This window comes from Nyctereutes procyonoides, unplaced genomic scaffold (assembly GCF_905146905.1).
Source record: "Nyctereutes procyonoides isolate TBG_1078 unplaced genomic scaffold, NYPRO_anot_genome, whole genome shotgun sequence".
Taxonomy (NCBI): domain Eukaryota; kingdom Metazoa; phylum Chordata; class Mammalia; order Carnivora; family Canidae; genus Nyctereutes; species Nyctereutes procyonoides.
Window position 1 is genome coordinate 23,238,248 of NW_026575135.1, and position 14,858 is coordinate 23,253,105.

Below are 14,858 nucleotides of genomic sequence, written 5' to 3' on the forward strand. Positions count from 1 at the left end.
TAAAATAAAATAAAATAAAATAAAATAAAATAAAATAAAATAAAATTTTATGTTCTCAAGAGCATCATGGTCTGTTCAGCTTCATAAACATTTGTTGAGCATCTATTTATCTGTTAGGGACATACCTGAGCAGTAGGACAAAAATTAAGACAGATAAGGTCTCCATTCCAGTTTGCTCAGGGTCCATGGAGGATAGTGTAGGTAGTGCTCATCCTTTGCTCTCTCATTCACTCACTCACTTACTCACTCAGAGTATGTTCCTTTGAAAGCCTGCTCTGTGCCAGCAACAGAGATATATGTGCCCAGAGTGCTGGAGGGGTGCACAGAGACACCTACCCAGCACAAGAAAGGCTCCCAGAGGTGGCTATTTCCTAGCTGGATATCAAAGAAAAAATATATTGTCCAACTGGAGAAAATATTTTTCAGAAGAAGAAAACAGCAAGCAAAAAAAAAAAAAAAGAAAAGAAAAGAAAACAGCATGCACAAAGGCAAAAGAACAGTGACAGAACTAGTGAAATGTTCCACCAAACAAACAAAAACCCTGCAGTATATATACAGAACAATAGATGTTTCAGATGATCAAGCAAAAGGGAGATCAGTGGAGGCTAGAAATGTGAAGGAAAGGCACTTGTAGGAAGCAAGTCTAAAGTGTTGGAGGAGGGGCCAGTGCAGTGTGGTGGCTGCATAGCACATTGGACAGAGACCTCTGCTCCCTGCTCTCACAGGCCATCTGTGTGATCTTGCAGAAGTGTCTTGGGCCTCAGTCTTCCAAATACAAAGCGACAGAGTTAGACTAGATGGGGTCTTATAGCTCTTACAGTTCTTACATGATAGTCTATGGGAGAGGCTTTGATGGTGGAGGGGAAGAAAGGGATTCTAGGGAGAAGGAAGAGCATGTCTCAGCTTGGGCTGGGATTGTTGCTGGTAGAGCAGGCAGCAGGATTCAGATTTCTGCCAGGTTGCCAGGGTTTCCAGTGATGGAACCCTTCTCTGAGGCTAAGGTGCATGAGCCAGAAAGCTGCTTTTTTTTTTTTTTTTGAAGCACCTCTGATCCCTAAGGTAACAAGATGGAAGCGCTACAACATCCAACAGCTTTCTGGCCCACAGCAGAACACTGGAGGGCCAATCCCAATCCAAACTGCCAGCCTTAAATAGAAAACGAGATCCAGTTACCACTGCCCTCCATAAATATGTCTGTAAAACATTTATCTGGCAATAAAAGAACTGACAAGGCAATTTGAGTATAATTGTTTTTGGCAGTTGGAAATATTTCAATTAACACACTATAAAAGCCACACTATAATAAATGCAAAACAGGCCAATGAAATCAGCTGCAGCCCTGACTCCCCAACCATGGCAAAGGAGATTGAATGTCAGGCTGCCACTCTGGGCCCTTGGTCTTCCAAAAGGAGAAGCCTGAGACAGACAAGCCTGAATTCCTGGAAAGCTTTTGATGGCTCCTCCCAGAAGCCATCAAACCACAGAAGAACAAAGCCCAAACTCCCTCCCCTGGCCCTCAGAACTCTATCATTTGGCCCCACATCTCCATTCCAGCCTGTTCTCCAACCCTTCTGTGCTAGCACTTTGAGATGCAGCTACTCACATTTCCTGAGCATGGCCTGTGCTTTCTCACCTCTGCACCTTTGCTTTTTTTTTTTAATTACTTATTTTATTTTCTTTTAAAATTTTATTTATTTATTTATTCATAGAGACAGACAGAAAGAGAGAGACAGAGAGACAGAGAGACAGAGGCAGAGACACAGGCAGAGGGAGAAGCAGGCTCCATGAAGGGAGCCCGACGTGGGACTCGATCCAAGGTCTCCAGGATCACACCCCGGGCTGCAGGCGGCACCAAACCACTGCGCCATCTGGGCTGCCCTTAATTACTTATTTTATTTTATTTTTTTAATTTTTATTTATTTATGATAGTCACACACACACACAGAGAGAGAGAGAGAGGCAGAGACATAGGCAGAGGGAGAAGCAGGCTCCATGCACCGGGAGCCCGACATGGGATTTGATCCCGGGTCTCCAGGATCGCGCCCTGGGCCAAAGGCAGGCGCTAAACCGCTGCACCACCCAGGGATCCCTAATTACTTATTTTAAAGCAATCTCTATACCCAACATGTGGCTTGAACTCATGACCCTGAGATCAAGAGTTGCATGCTCTTCTGACTGAGCCAGTGGTGCTCCTGCACCTTTGCTTTTTACATATAGTTCCTCCTCCCAGAAACACCATCTTCCCTTTTCTCCTTTCTGCTCCCACTATCTCTAACAAAACACTACTTAACTAACCTCTACTAGTCCTTTATCTTACCCTGGCATATTATCATTTTTCTCCTACCTCCCTCTATTCTTCTATTCCTCACTTTGAGCAAGGCTCTGCCCCACCTTCCATCACCACCATAAGTACTGGCTGTTAAGAGATGCAAGATGAAATGTATCTTCAAATAGACACTCTGTTATTTCTGGGTTTTGGTTTGCAAAAGGGAATTGTATTATGAAAAGAAACATAATACTGCAGTATGTGTTGGAGGCAGCCTGGAGATTCCAGCAAAGGAGGTCCACTATTCTTATACTATTGATCAAAGAAGATCTACTTTTGGATAGGTCATTCTACTTTGCCAAGGGAGGATGTATATTAGAGGAGTGATGCAGGAAGAGAGAGGAACCCTTCCCATCCCCCACAGGCCACCATGGCGGTCAAATTAATCCTGATGATCAGTGGGATAACAGATGTCCTATTCTGAACTCCTCCATAGTAGAGCATTTTCTATTCTCATTATTACAGATTTTAGTGTGAGCATCCTGAGAGAATGAACTGGTAAAAACTCAGCTTCCTAGTGGTTACTTCTCATTTCTTTTTCAGGATGAGGGCTGGGCTCCCTTGCTCTTTCTTGAAACTTTTCCACTTCAATTCCACGTCACTTCTCTAGTAGTTCCTTCTCAATATCCTTGACCAGGAATATATGCTTCAGCTCCTTAGTCTTCTTTTTTTTTTTAAGGATTTATTTATTTATTTATTTATTTATTTATTTATTTATTTATTTATTTAAAGAGAGCAGAGGGAGGGGTAGATGGAGAGTAGGGAGAGTATTTCAAGCAGACTCCCTGCTGAGCATGGGAGCCCGACTTGAGGCTTCATCTCATGACCCTGCCATCATGATCTGAGCTGAAACCAAGAGTCAGATGCTCAATCAACTGAGCCACCCAACACCCACCCCCCAAGTCTTCTTATTCTGCACACTCCCCTTGGTGTTTCTAATCCCTAGTCATAGCTTCATCTTGCACCTTATGATGGGGTTCAAATTATTTCTTTTTTAAAAAATTTTAATTCTATTTTTATTTTCTTTAAGTCATCTCTATGCATAATGTGGGGCTTAAACTCCAGACCTCAAGATCAAGAGTTGCATGCTTAAAAAAAAAAATTGCATGCTCTACTGACTGAGGCAGCCAGGTGCCCTAAAGTTCAAATCTATTTCTATAGCTTAGACTTCCCAGGACCCCATGTTCAAATTGGTAACAGAGTACTCAAACTGAGTTTATTTAAAAGCCAACCGTAATATGTTCTTTTCCCACCCCAATGATTATATTCTTTTTCTACATCAAATTTCCATTTTTTTAAAAATTTGTGATAGTCACAGAGATTGAGAGAGAGAGAGGCAGAGACACAGGCAGAGGGAGAAGCAGGCTCCATGCACTGGGAGCCCAATGTGGGACTCGATCCCGGGTCTCCAGGATCGCGCCCTGGGCCAAAGGCAGGTGCCAAACCACTGTGAAACCCAGGGATCCCCAAATTTCCATTTCTTCTGGTATTTCCTATATCACTCAAATGCATCCCCATCCACTCAGTCACCCAGGTTGGAAACTGAAACCATCAAAATGCCTGCCTTTCCCTCCCTCCCTCCCATTAGCATCATATTTCAAAGTCTAACAATTCTATCTCCTTGATATCTTTCATACCTATCCTCTCCATTTACACCTCCCTTACTATCTCTTGCCTAATTACATTTGATTTACCTAACTCCAGTTTCTTTCCATTCTAATAATTATATCATTATCATCATTCTCAGCTATTGAGCACTTACACTGGGCTAGTCATTTACTAAGCAATTTATATGCCTTATCTCATTTAACCTTGAGAACCACCCTATCAGGTAAGAATTATCATTATTCTATTTTACAGATGATGACATTGAGGCTTAAAGAGATCAAGCAACTGACCTAAAGGTGACCAGGAGTTGAACCCAAACTAATCACTATCTATAAGTGATCTTCCTGTAACATAAATCTGATCATATCACTTTCCTGATTTAAAGCCTTCAAGGGTTCCTCATCAGCCATGAGATAAATCTCAAATTCTCTAACACAGCATCCATATCATCCCCTACCCTTTTCATCCCACAGCTATGGGTGGGTGCTTTGAAAATGAAAATTCTGGCCAAGGTAACAGATGATTATTATTGTCACCTACTGGACATTTACCTGAACTTAGATCTGTTTTGGTACATAGCATCTGAAAAGTGTAAGCAACCCATTTGTCTCTGAGCATACTTTAGAGGTAAGGAGATAAAAAAAAATTCTTAAACTAAAAAAAAAAAATTCTTAAACTGTTCCCTATCATGAAGATATAATATTAAACAAGTTTGTGATAAGATGTACTCATGGAGCCCAGATGTGGGCTCTGAAGTTGAAGATACCTTGGTTTGGGTCCCCACTCTGCCACCTGCTAGTTCTATGGCTCTAGGCAAGTTACTTGTCTTCTCTGAACCTCGGTATCTTTATCTTTAAACTAGGAATAATGACACCTTCTCAATCATAGGCTTGTTATGAGAATTAAATGAGTCAATGAACATAAAGTGCATAGTGTGGTGTTTAGCCAGAGTTTATGCTGAAGTAATGTAGTAGGCAGCATTATATTCCCATTTACAGACCCTGCTCTGCCCTCAGCCACACAGAATTTCTGTGGCCCTTGCTTACTAGGAAGCCCCCACCCTAGGGACTAGAGGCTACAGCAGCTCACATTTCCACCAAAGAGTTCAATGCTGAAACATGTTTGTTCCTGGAAAGAGGGGCTCTTCGAAGCATGCAAACCCACAGATGCAGCAGCATCCTTCCTGGAGCCCAGGAGACTTCGTTTACCATTTCAGTTGTCTTGGTCCTTATTTTAAAACTCACTAACAGGTTTCCATTAAGCTAAATTGAAACTAAATACCTCACCAGCTTTGCAGTTTCCGTTTTTAAAAGGGTAAAAGCTCTTAGTCCCAAAGGAACAGTAATTCACCAACACATCTTTCTCTGGCTACAGGGACTGCATTTCAAATTTCTGAGCCTAGTGCAGTGTCTAAAGCACAGAGAAGGCACTAAATAAGTGTACTTGAAAGAAATCTCAAAATTTTGAAAAACTGGAGATAAAGGGTAATAGATATTATCAAACACTATTGTGGGAGTGCCAGCTGATGCAAACTTTTTATAGGATTATTTGGCAACATCTGACAAAATTTAAAATGCAGATACCCCTCAACTCCACTTTCTTGAATTTTTCCTATAGCAGTATTCATACACATGCATAAAATGTACAAAACTGCTCACTGAAGCGTTATTTATAATATTTTTACAAATGGGAAACATTGATAGGGGCCTAGTTAAATAACTTATGGTATAACCATTCAATAAGACACTCTGCATATTTTTAAAAGAATGAGATAAACATTTATGTACTGTTATGGAAAGCTCTCCAAGGTACATTGTTTTTTTTTTTCCCAAGGTACATTGTTAAATAAAAAAGCAAGCTACAGAAATAGATGACCCATCTGCTTACTTTAAGAATATGTATGTATGTGTATTTGCATATACATACAAAATTTCTAGAAGAATATATAGAATCTGTTGATAGCAGTTTGGTTTAGGAATGTGACTAGAGAATCATGGGGAAGGGGACCAATACTGTCCGCTATATACTCGTTCTCATGGTTTTAATATTTTTAATGTGAATGTGCATTATTTTATCATTTAATATGCTAACTAAGAAATTTAAAAGTCAACAAAGCACAATTATAGAGGTTTTTATTCCCTATTAATGCAGTATTAGTTAGTACAGTGTTCTGAATACAGAAAAAGAGGATATGAGACCAGGCTGGTGCCTATCTGGAAGGCCAGGAGGGCAGAAGCCAACTCTAAGGACCCTTGCCAGATAAGGCTACAGCAAGCAAAGAGGGTAGGATTTAAATGCAGAAGTGTTATTTATTTATTTATTTTTTTAAATTTTATTTATTCATGAGAGAGAGAGAGAGAGAGAGAGAGAGAGAGAGAGAGGCAGACACAGACAGAAGGACAAGCAGGCAGAGGGACAAGCAGGCTCCATGCAGGGAGTCCCACATGGGACTCGATCCCCATCCCGGGTCTCCAGGATCACACCCTGGGCTGAAGGCGGTACTCTGGGCTGAAGGCGGCACTAAACCGCTGAGCCACCTGGGCTGCCCTAAAAGCAGAAGTTTAGGGTAAGCTTTGGCTGGGTCCCCTACTTGGCCACAAACTATATGTGAAATCTTGAGCAAAGTATTTAGTCTCTAATCCTCATTTTCTCATCCACAAGGTAGAGAAAAATATTAATGCCTGTCTCAGAATTGCTCTGAGGATGAAATAAAACAATGCCTGAAGAGCACCTAACTTAGAGCCCAGCACTCAGTAAGCCAAGTAACACTGGCAATGTAGACTTTGTGGTTGTCATCATTTTATTAATCTATCATGGTCTGCTAAGCATGGCCACTGAGTCTCATTCTAGGGGGATTTATTGTAAAATTGAAAAGTGTGTTGTCCATACCTGAAATCCAGGTAGGCACCAACCTGGTCTCATATCTCCTTTTTCTGCATTCAGAGAGAAAGACAAACCATAAGAGACTTTTAATTATGGGAAACAAACTGAGGGTTGCTAAAGGGAAGGGTTGTGGGGGAATGGGAAAACTGGGTGATGGATATTAAGGAGGGCACAAGATGTAATGAGCACTGGGTGTTATAGAAGACTGATGAATCACTTACCTCTACCTCTGAAACCAATAATACATTATATATTAGTTAATTGAATTTAAATTTAAAAATAACACTTCTGTTGTTATTTATTCCTTTGTATTTGATATAATTCATCAGTTAAACCAGTTGGGACTGGAGTTTCTTTGTAGGAAGGTCTTAAGTTTTGAACTCAATTTTTAAAAATAGGTATGGAGTTTTCATATTTTCTATTTATTCTTGTGTTAATTAAGGTAAACTGTATTTTTCAAGAAATTTGTCTATTCAGGGAATCCCTGGGTGGCTCAGCAGTTAAGCACCTGCTTTCCATCCAAGGCATGATCCTGGAGACCCGGGATCAAGTCCCACGTCAGGCTTCCAGCATGAAGCCTGCTTCTCTCTCACACACTCTCTCTCTCTTTCTCTCTCTCTATCTCTCATGAATAAATAAAAAAAATCTTAAAAAAAAAAAGAAAGAAATTTGTCTATTCGGGGCACCTGGGTGGCTCAGTCAGTTAAGCTTCCAACTCTTGATTTCGATTCAGGTCATGATCTCAGGGTCCTGAGATCGAACCCAAATTTGGCTCCAAGTTCAGCACAAGTTTGCTTGAGATTCTCTCCTTTTCCCTCCTCCTGTTCTCTCTCTCTCAAATAAATAAAATCTTAAACTTTTTGTTCATTCCATCTAAATTGTTGAATTTATTGCCATAAAGTTATAGTAATATTTCCTTATTATCCTTTAAAAAAAGATTTTATTTATTTATTCATGAGAGACATACAGAGAGAGGCAGAAACACAGGCAGAGGGAGAAGCAGGCTCTATGGAGGGAGCCCGATGTGGGGACTCGATCCCCAGACTCCAGGATCATGCCGTGAGCCAAAGGCAGATGCCCAACTGCTGAGCCACCCAAGTGTCCCTCCTTATTATCCTTTTTAATGTCTGTAGGATCAGTAGTGATTTCTCATGTTCTATTCCTGATATTGATGTTGTGATTTCTTTTTATCTTGATGAGCCCTGCTAGATTTTGTCAATTTTATTAATATTTTCAAAGAATGAACTTCTGACTTTGTTAATTTTCTCTATTGTTTTTCTCATTGTTCCTATGAAACATTGATTTAAAATCTTTCCTTTTTTGCTAATACAGGCATTTAGGAGTGCCTGGATGGCTCAGTGGGTTAAGCATCTGCCTTCTACTAAGATCACGATCCCAGGGTCCTGGGATTGAGCCCCACATCAGGCCCCCTGCTCAGCAGGGAACCGGCTTCTCCCTCTCCCTCTGCCCCCCACTTGTGCTTGATCTCTCTTTCTCAATAAAATAAATCTTTAAAACAGACATTTAAAGCTATGAATTTCCATTATGCCTAACTAAGCAACAACCAAAAATTTGTGGTCATATTTCCATTACCACTCAATTAAAAGTATTTACTAATTTCATTTGTGCTCTTTCTTTTTTATTGAAATATAGTTGACACTATATAGTTGACAATGTTACATTAGTTTTAGGTGTTCAACATAGTGATTTGACAATTTTTTTAAAAGATTTTATTATTAAAAAAACCAGATTTTATTATTTATTCATGAGAAACACACACACAGAGAGGCAGAGACATAGGCAGAGGGAGAAGCAGGCTCCATGCAAGGAGCGCGATGTGGGACCTGATCCCGGAACTCCAGGATCACACCTGGAGTCAGGCAGACAGATGCTCAACCGCGGAGCCACCCAGGTGTCCCTGATTTGACAAATTTATACATTATGCTATGCTCACTACATGTGTAGCTACCATTTGCCCTTGTCTCCTTTGACTAACTTTATTTAGAAGTATGTTCCTTAATTTCTAAATATTTAGGGATACAATTCATCAGTTTTAAATAGCAATTTTAAAGATATTGCTATTTATTTTAAATTTAACTCCGTTTTTTTTTCAAGCTATTCCTAGTCTGCTGAGATTCTTTCTCTCATGGATGATGTTGAATTTGAATTGAATTAAAATCTGTAAGATTTTAATCTTTTGATATGTCTTGGGATTTACTTCATGTCCTAGCAATGGTCTATTTTTGTGAACATTCTGCAGTTCTTGGATATAATTTTCATTCTCCAATTCTTAGCTGTAGTGTTCTACAAATGTTAATTAGGTCATTATCTTCCAATAACTGAGAGACAAGTATTAAAATGAACTATCTTTGTGTATATTTCTATTTCTCCCATACGCTCTGTCAGGTTTTTTTTTTTTTTAAGATTTTATTTATTTATTCATGAGAGACACGGAGAGAGAGAGAGGCAGAGACAGAGGCAGAGGCCCATGCAGGGAGCCTGACAAGGGACTCCATCCTGCGTCTCCAGGATCATACCCTGGGCTGAAGGCGGCACTAAACTGCTGAGTCACCTGGGCTGCCCTGTCAGTTTTGTATTCATTTATCTTGAACTTCTATTAATAGGTGCATACATGTTTGTGATTTTAAGTCTCCTCTTGAGAGAATGTCATTTATTTATCATTATGAAATGTCTTCTACTTATCATTGAGAATATTCCTGGTCTTGAAGCCTACACTTAGTTCTGATAATACTAGAGCCACACAACTTGCTATTATCAGGGTATACTTTTTCTACTCTTTTATTTTCACCTTTTCTATGTCTTTATGTTTAAACTGTACTTTTATAGACAGCATTTAGTTGGGTCTTGCTTTTTCCCTCCATAGCTTGAGAAACTCTACCTTGTAATTGAAAGCAATGGTAGGGTTGTCTTTATTATGTTGCTCTTTGTTTTCCCATCTGCTTTTTTTTTTTTTTAACCTTTTACTTAAATTCAATTAAGTTAACATATATTATTAGTTTCAGGGGTAGAATGTAGTGATTCATCAGTTACATATAACACCCAGGGCTGATTACATCAAGTGCCTTCCTTAATGCCCATCACCCAGTTATCCCATCCCTCCACCCCCATCTCCTCCAGCAACCCTCAGTTTGTTTCCTATAGTTAAGAGTCTCTTATGATTTGCCTCCCTCCATCTGCTCATTGTGTTCCTCTGTACACCTTCTCCCTTCTTCTGTTAACTGAGTTCTTTTAGTATTTCCTTTTATTATCTCCATTGGCTTTTTATCTGTGCCTTTTTGTGTTACTTTTTAATGGTTACTCTAAGGTTTACAATGAGCATCCTAAGCTTATCATAGTCCACTAAGAATAAATAACATACCACTTTATATTTCACAATGTAATAACCTTATAACATCTTAATTCCATTTACCACCACAACCTCATATTTTGCCCTATTGTTATCACATATTTTATTTCTATATACATTATAAGTCCCATCTTATAATGGTATTATTTTTGCTTTAAACAGTCATATGCCTTTTAAGAAAATGAAGGGAAAAGAGCTAGTTTTTTATCTTTAGCCACATACTTATCATTTCTAGTACTTTTTGGTCTTTCCCATAGATAGAGCTTCTATCAGTATCATTTTTCCTTTAGCCTACAGAACTTCATTTAGTACTTCCTATAGTGGAGGCCTGTTAATGACAAGTCCTCTCAGCTTTAGTTTATTTGAAGATGTATTTATTTCACTTTTCTTATTTGAGGGATATTTTTGCTAGATGTAGAATTCTGTGTTGACAGTAATTTTCTTTCAGTGCTTTAAATATATCCTTACATTGTCTTCTGACCTCCATTGTTTACAATGAAAAGTCAGCCATAATCATATCACTATTACCCTTTATGCAATGTGTCATTTTGTTCTGCCTACTTTCAAGATTTTATTTTTATCTTTGGCTTTCAGTATTTTGACTATGAGGGACCTAAGGGTGGTTTTCTTTGTACTTATCCTGCTTGGGACTCACTGAACTTCTGATAATACTATATGTTTTCCATCAAATTTAAGAAATTTTGGCCACTATTTCTTCAAATCTCTCTCCTCCTCCTCTATTTCCTTCTGGGATTCCAATAGGATACATATGTATATGTATATACATATACATATATGACGTGTTCCCAGAAGTCAAGACTCATATTTTTAAATCTTATTTCTCTCTGATCTTCAGGTTAGATCATTTCAATGGACTCATCTTCACATTCAGCCCATCCAGTTACTTTTCCATTCTGATATTTTTCTATTTTTTCCATTTTTCTGCTTAGATTCCCCATCCATTAAGTCAATATTTTCTGTAAGTCTATAAATATATTTATAATAGTTGCTTTAAAGTCATTGTCTGCTACTTTTAACATATGGGTTATCTCACTGGTATCAGCACTCCTTTGGAATCTACCTCCCTGAGCCAAGGTCAAGAAATTGTCCCCAGCCAGAGAGCAAGGATAAACACATGACTCACATTGGGTGCTTTCTTTCCCTCAGGAGTCATTGTCCTGAGGGAATGTGGCACATGTTGTCCAAAATTATAGCTGTTTAAGTGGGAGGGCAAGTCCAGTATGGATTGTTCCATCATGGCCAGAATATAAGTTCCCTATACCAAGGCCTTTAAAAGTTATACATAGTGTACTGCATTTTAAAATTCATTGCAGAAACACACACACACACACACACACACACACACACACACACACACACGAACAACAAGCCTAAAGTAAAACCTTTTGTAAAGGACAGAACCTTTTATAATGTAAATATCAGCCCTGAATGGAGGCACTGGGTTGGAAGAAATCTGAGGCCCTTCCCCCACAATATATGCGAAAGAGATTTTTCAGAAACAATGTAGAAGTTACTTTGGAGTAAAGCAGGTTATACCTTGTACCGTGTAAGAGAAACTGCCCTCCTCACAGCTTTGGCTGCTTAGAAAGCCATGGGATCTTGTTCCTCTGTGATACAGTCTAGCATGAACAGATAAGCTAGGGTCAATCAGGTTCCTTCTCCAAGAATTTGAACTGGGACTACTGAGAGAAGTGGTGATTGGATGGAGATAGTATGGAGATGTTTCTGAGTTAGAGAGAGGCCAAAGTGGCATGATGGGCTGGAAACACACTAAAGTTATGAGGGAGCAGAAACCATAAAAAAGTTGGCTGTTTGGGAAATGAAAATAAGGAATGAAACATAGTTGCTAAGAGAAGAAGAGAGGCTATGAGAGATACAGAGAAAGTAATTAGTACTTAATCTGTTTCAGAACCAATAGTTTTCCAATTCTGATTCTAGGCTACTTATATATTTATAATACTCATCCTCAAACCCCCACATATACCCTTTCTCCCTTTAGCCAACCCTCCTTTTACTTGAGATAACTTGAGTTGAGCCTCTGTTCTTTGCAATTTAAAGAGCTTGACTAAAATTTGTGTGCCTTAGAGTTTGCCAGGCTCATAAAGAACAGAAGTAGGAATGCCTTGGGCATTCCAGGCAAAGGAACAAAATCATTAACAAAGATACAGAGACTTGTAACCATGTGTCTGTCTAGAGATCAGCAGATTCCCCCCTCCTTTTTTTTTTTTTTTTTTTTTTTTTTTTGAGAGAGAGAGCAAGCCAGAGAGCACACACACAGGAGGGTGGAGTGGGCAGAGGGAAAGGGAGAGAGAGAAAATGTTAAGCAGGCTCCACACCCAGTGCCAACCAGTGCCAGTCCCACCTCATGGGCCTAGATCTCACAACCCTGAGATCCTGACTTGATTCAGAAGCTTATAGACTGAGCTACCCAGGCACTCTAGGATCAGCAGATTTTTTTTTTTTATCCATTTATATTCCAATTTGTCTCGAAGCAATATTTGAGGCTAAATATATGACACATGAAAAAATTAAGTAAATAAGAAAATGGATGTGAGGTAAAAATAAAAGTAGGGAAAAAAGCTTAACATCAGTAGTAGGGTCCCTACATAATTATTATTATTTTTTAAAGATTTATTTATTTATTTATGATAGGCATAGAGAGAAAGAGAGGCAGAGATTCAGGAGGAGGGAGAAGCAGGCTCCATGCCAGGAGTCTGACGCGGGACTTGATCCCAGGACTCCAGGATCGCGCCCTGGGCCAAAGGCAGGCGCCAGACCGCTGAGCCACCCAGGGATCCCCCCCCCCCTACATAATTAATAGAATGAAGCTGCTTTGACTAAGACAAAGGCATGAGCAGCTTCTAATGCAGGCCCAGAAAGAAAAGCTAGCATTCAGAGTATTGTTATACATACCTTTCCATCATGCATTTATTTACTCATCACCTGATTCATTCAGTCATTATTCATTCATCCAGTATTTATTAAGCATCTAATATGTACCAGATCCTAGGATGACAGCTAAAGAAGAACCAAGGCTGAGTTGGCCCCACCTCTAAGAGTTCTCAAATCTAGGAGGTAAGAACAATAAGAGGACGTAAACCTTCCATACAAACCAGAATCCAGTGACTCCATGAGTGGGACAAAGTGTTTTGAGATACAGACAGTGAAAAAGGTTGACAACAGCTGTGTCCTTTATTTGCTTCTTACATACAATTCTGTCTCAGTGATAGGGAAGACTGAACGCTCCATACAAATCCCTAACCGGCAGAAAACAATTTCATGTCACTTGCTTACAGCTGGAGCCAGAGAATCAAAATTACTCTTCAGCATCAGCTTGCAGGCTGCAAAGCCTAGGGATAAGCACAAGAGCCCTCTGCCATTGTTATTCGAGTACCTGGCATGTACTGAGTACTAACAATGTGCTAGGCTCTACAGTAAATTGGAGGAGACCAAGTTCTGGCTGCAAATGCTCACAGCTGTTTTGTAATCTGATAATTGTGCATGACAAACCTCAGACTATAACTCTGAAAATAGCATGACTATAATCATAACAAAATGGAACAGCCATTGGCAAAATTTGTTTTCTAGTTATCACTTCCAGAAGGAATTCCATAACACTACTATGGGAAGAGAAGAGAAAATTCTCTCAACTTCCTGCCACTAAACCTCTAAATTATCATCATCTGCATCCATCCCTTCCTCCTTTCTTTTCTCCTGTTACAGTGTTCTGTCTCCTGTCCACAACCGATCTACCCTCTCCTCCTCAGAGACTTGGCTCTAGTCAATATTTTATGTCTCCTGATTCTCCTTCTTCTCTATGCTAGGGTCCCTCCCCTTAGCATTAAACATATTCAAGTCTTACTTTCATCCCTAAATAAGTAAGTAAATAAATAAATAAATAAACAAATCATTGTCTATATAGTCTTTACTTTCTTTTTAGCTCAATTCAATCTGGCTTTTAACTGGAAAATTGTTCTTTCTGGGGTGCCTGGGTGGCTCAATTGGTTAAGGGTCTGCCTTTAGCTCAGGTCATGATCCCAGGGTCCTGGGATCTAGCACCACATAGGGCTCCCTGCTCAGTGGGGAATCTGCTTCTTCCTTTCTCTCTGCCCCTCCCTCTACTCATTCTCTCTCTCTAATAAAAAAATAAAATAAAAAAGAAAATTGTTCTTTCTGAGGTCCCCAGTGACTTCCTAATTATTATATCTTTTTTTTTTAAGATTTTATTTATTTATTCATGAGAGACACACACACACAGAGGCAGAGACATAGGCAGAGGGAGAAGCAGGCTCCATGCAGGGAGCCTGATGTAGGACTCAATCCAAGGACTCCAGGATCACACCCTGGGCTGAAGGCAGGTGCTAAACTGCTGAGCCACCCAGGCGTCCCCTAATTATTATATCTAATGGCTCTGTCTAGTTCTTATCTTCACTGACCCCTTAGCATCATGTGACACAACTGACCACATATTATATAAACACTGTAAACTCACTATAAACACTCTTCTTTAGGACATTATTCTTCCTTGTCTTCTATGTATATTCTTGTATGCCTTCTATTCTGTGATGTCTTCTAAGTTCTCTGGTCACTTCTTATCCTACATTTTGAACTATTCTTCCTTTGTCCAAGCTTTATTTTTATTTTTTAATTTAT

At 39.4% G+C, this 14,858-nt stretch overlaps 1 protein-coding gene across 1 annotated transcript in view; it reads right to left on the reverse strand.

The window, feature by feature from the left end:
• DNAI1 (dynein axonemal intermediate chain 1) overlaps positions 1-14,858 on the reverse strand; it is a 61,410-nt gene that overhangs the window by 40,449 nt on the left and 6,103 nt on the right. The window lies entirely within an intron of this gene.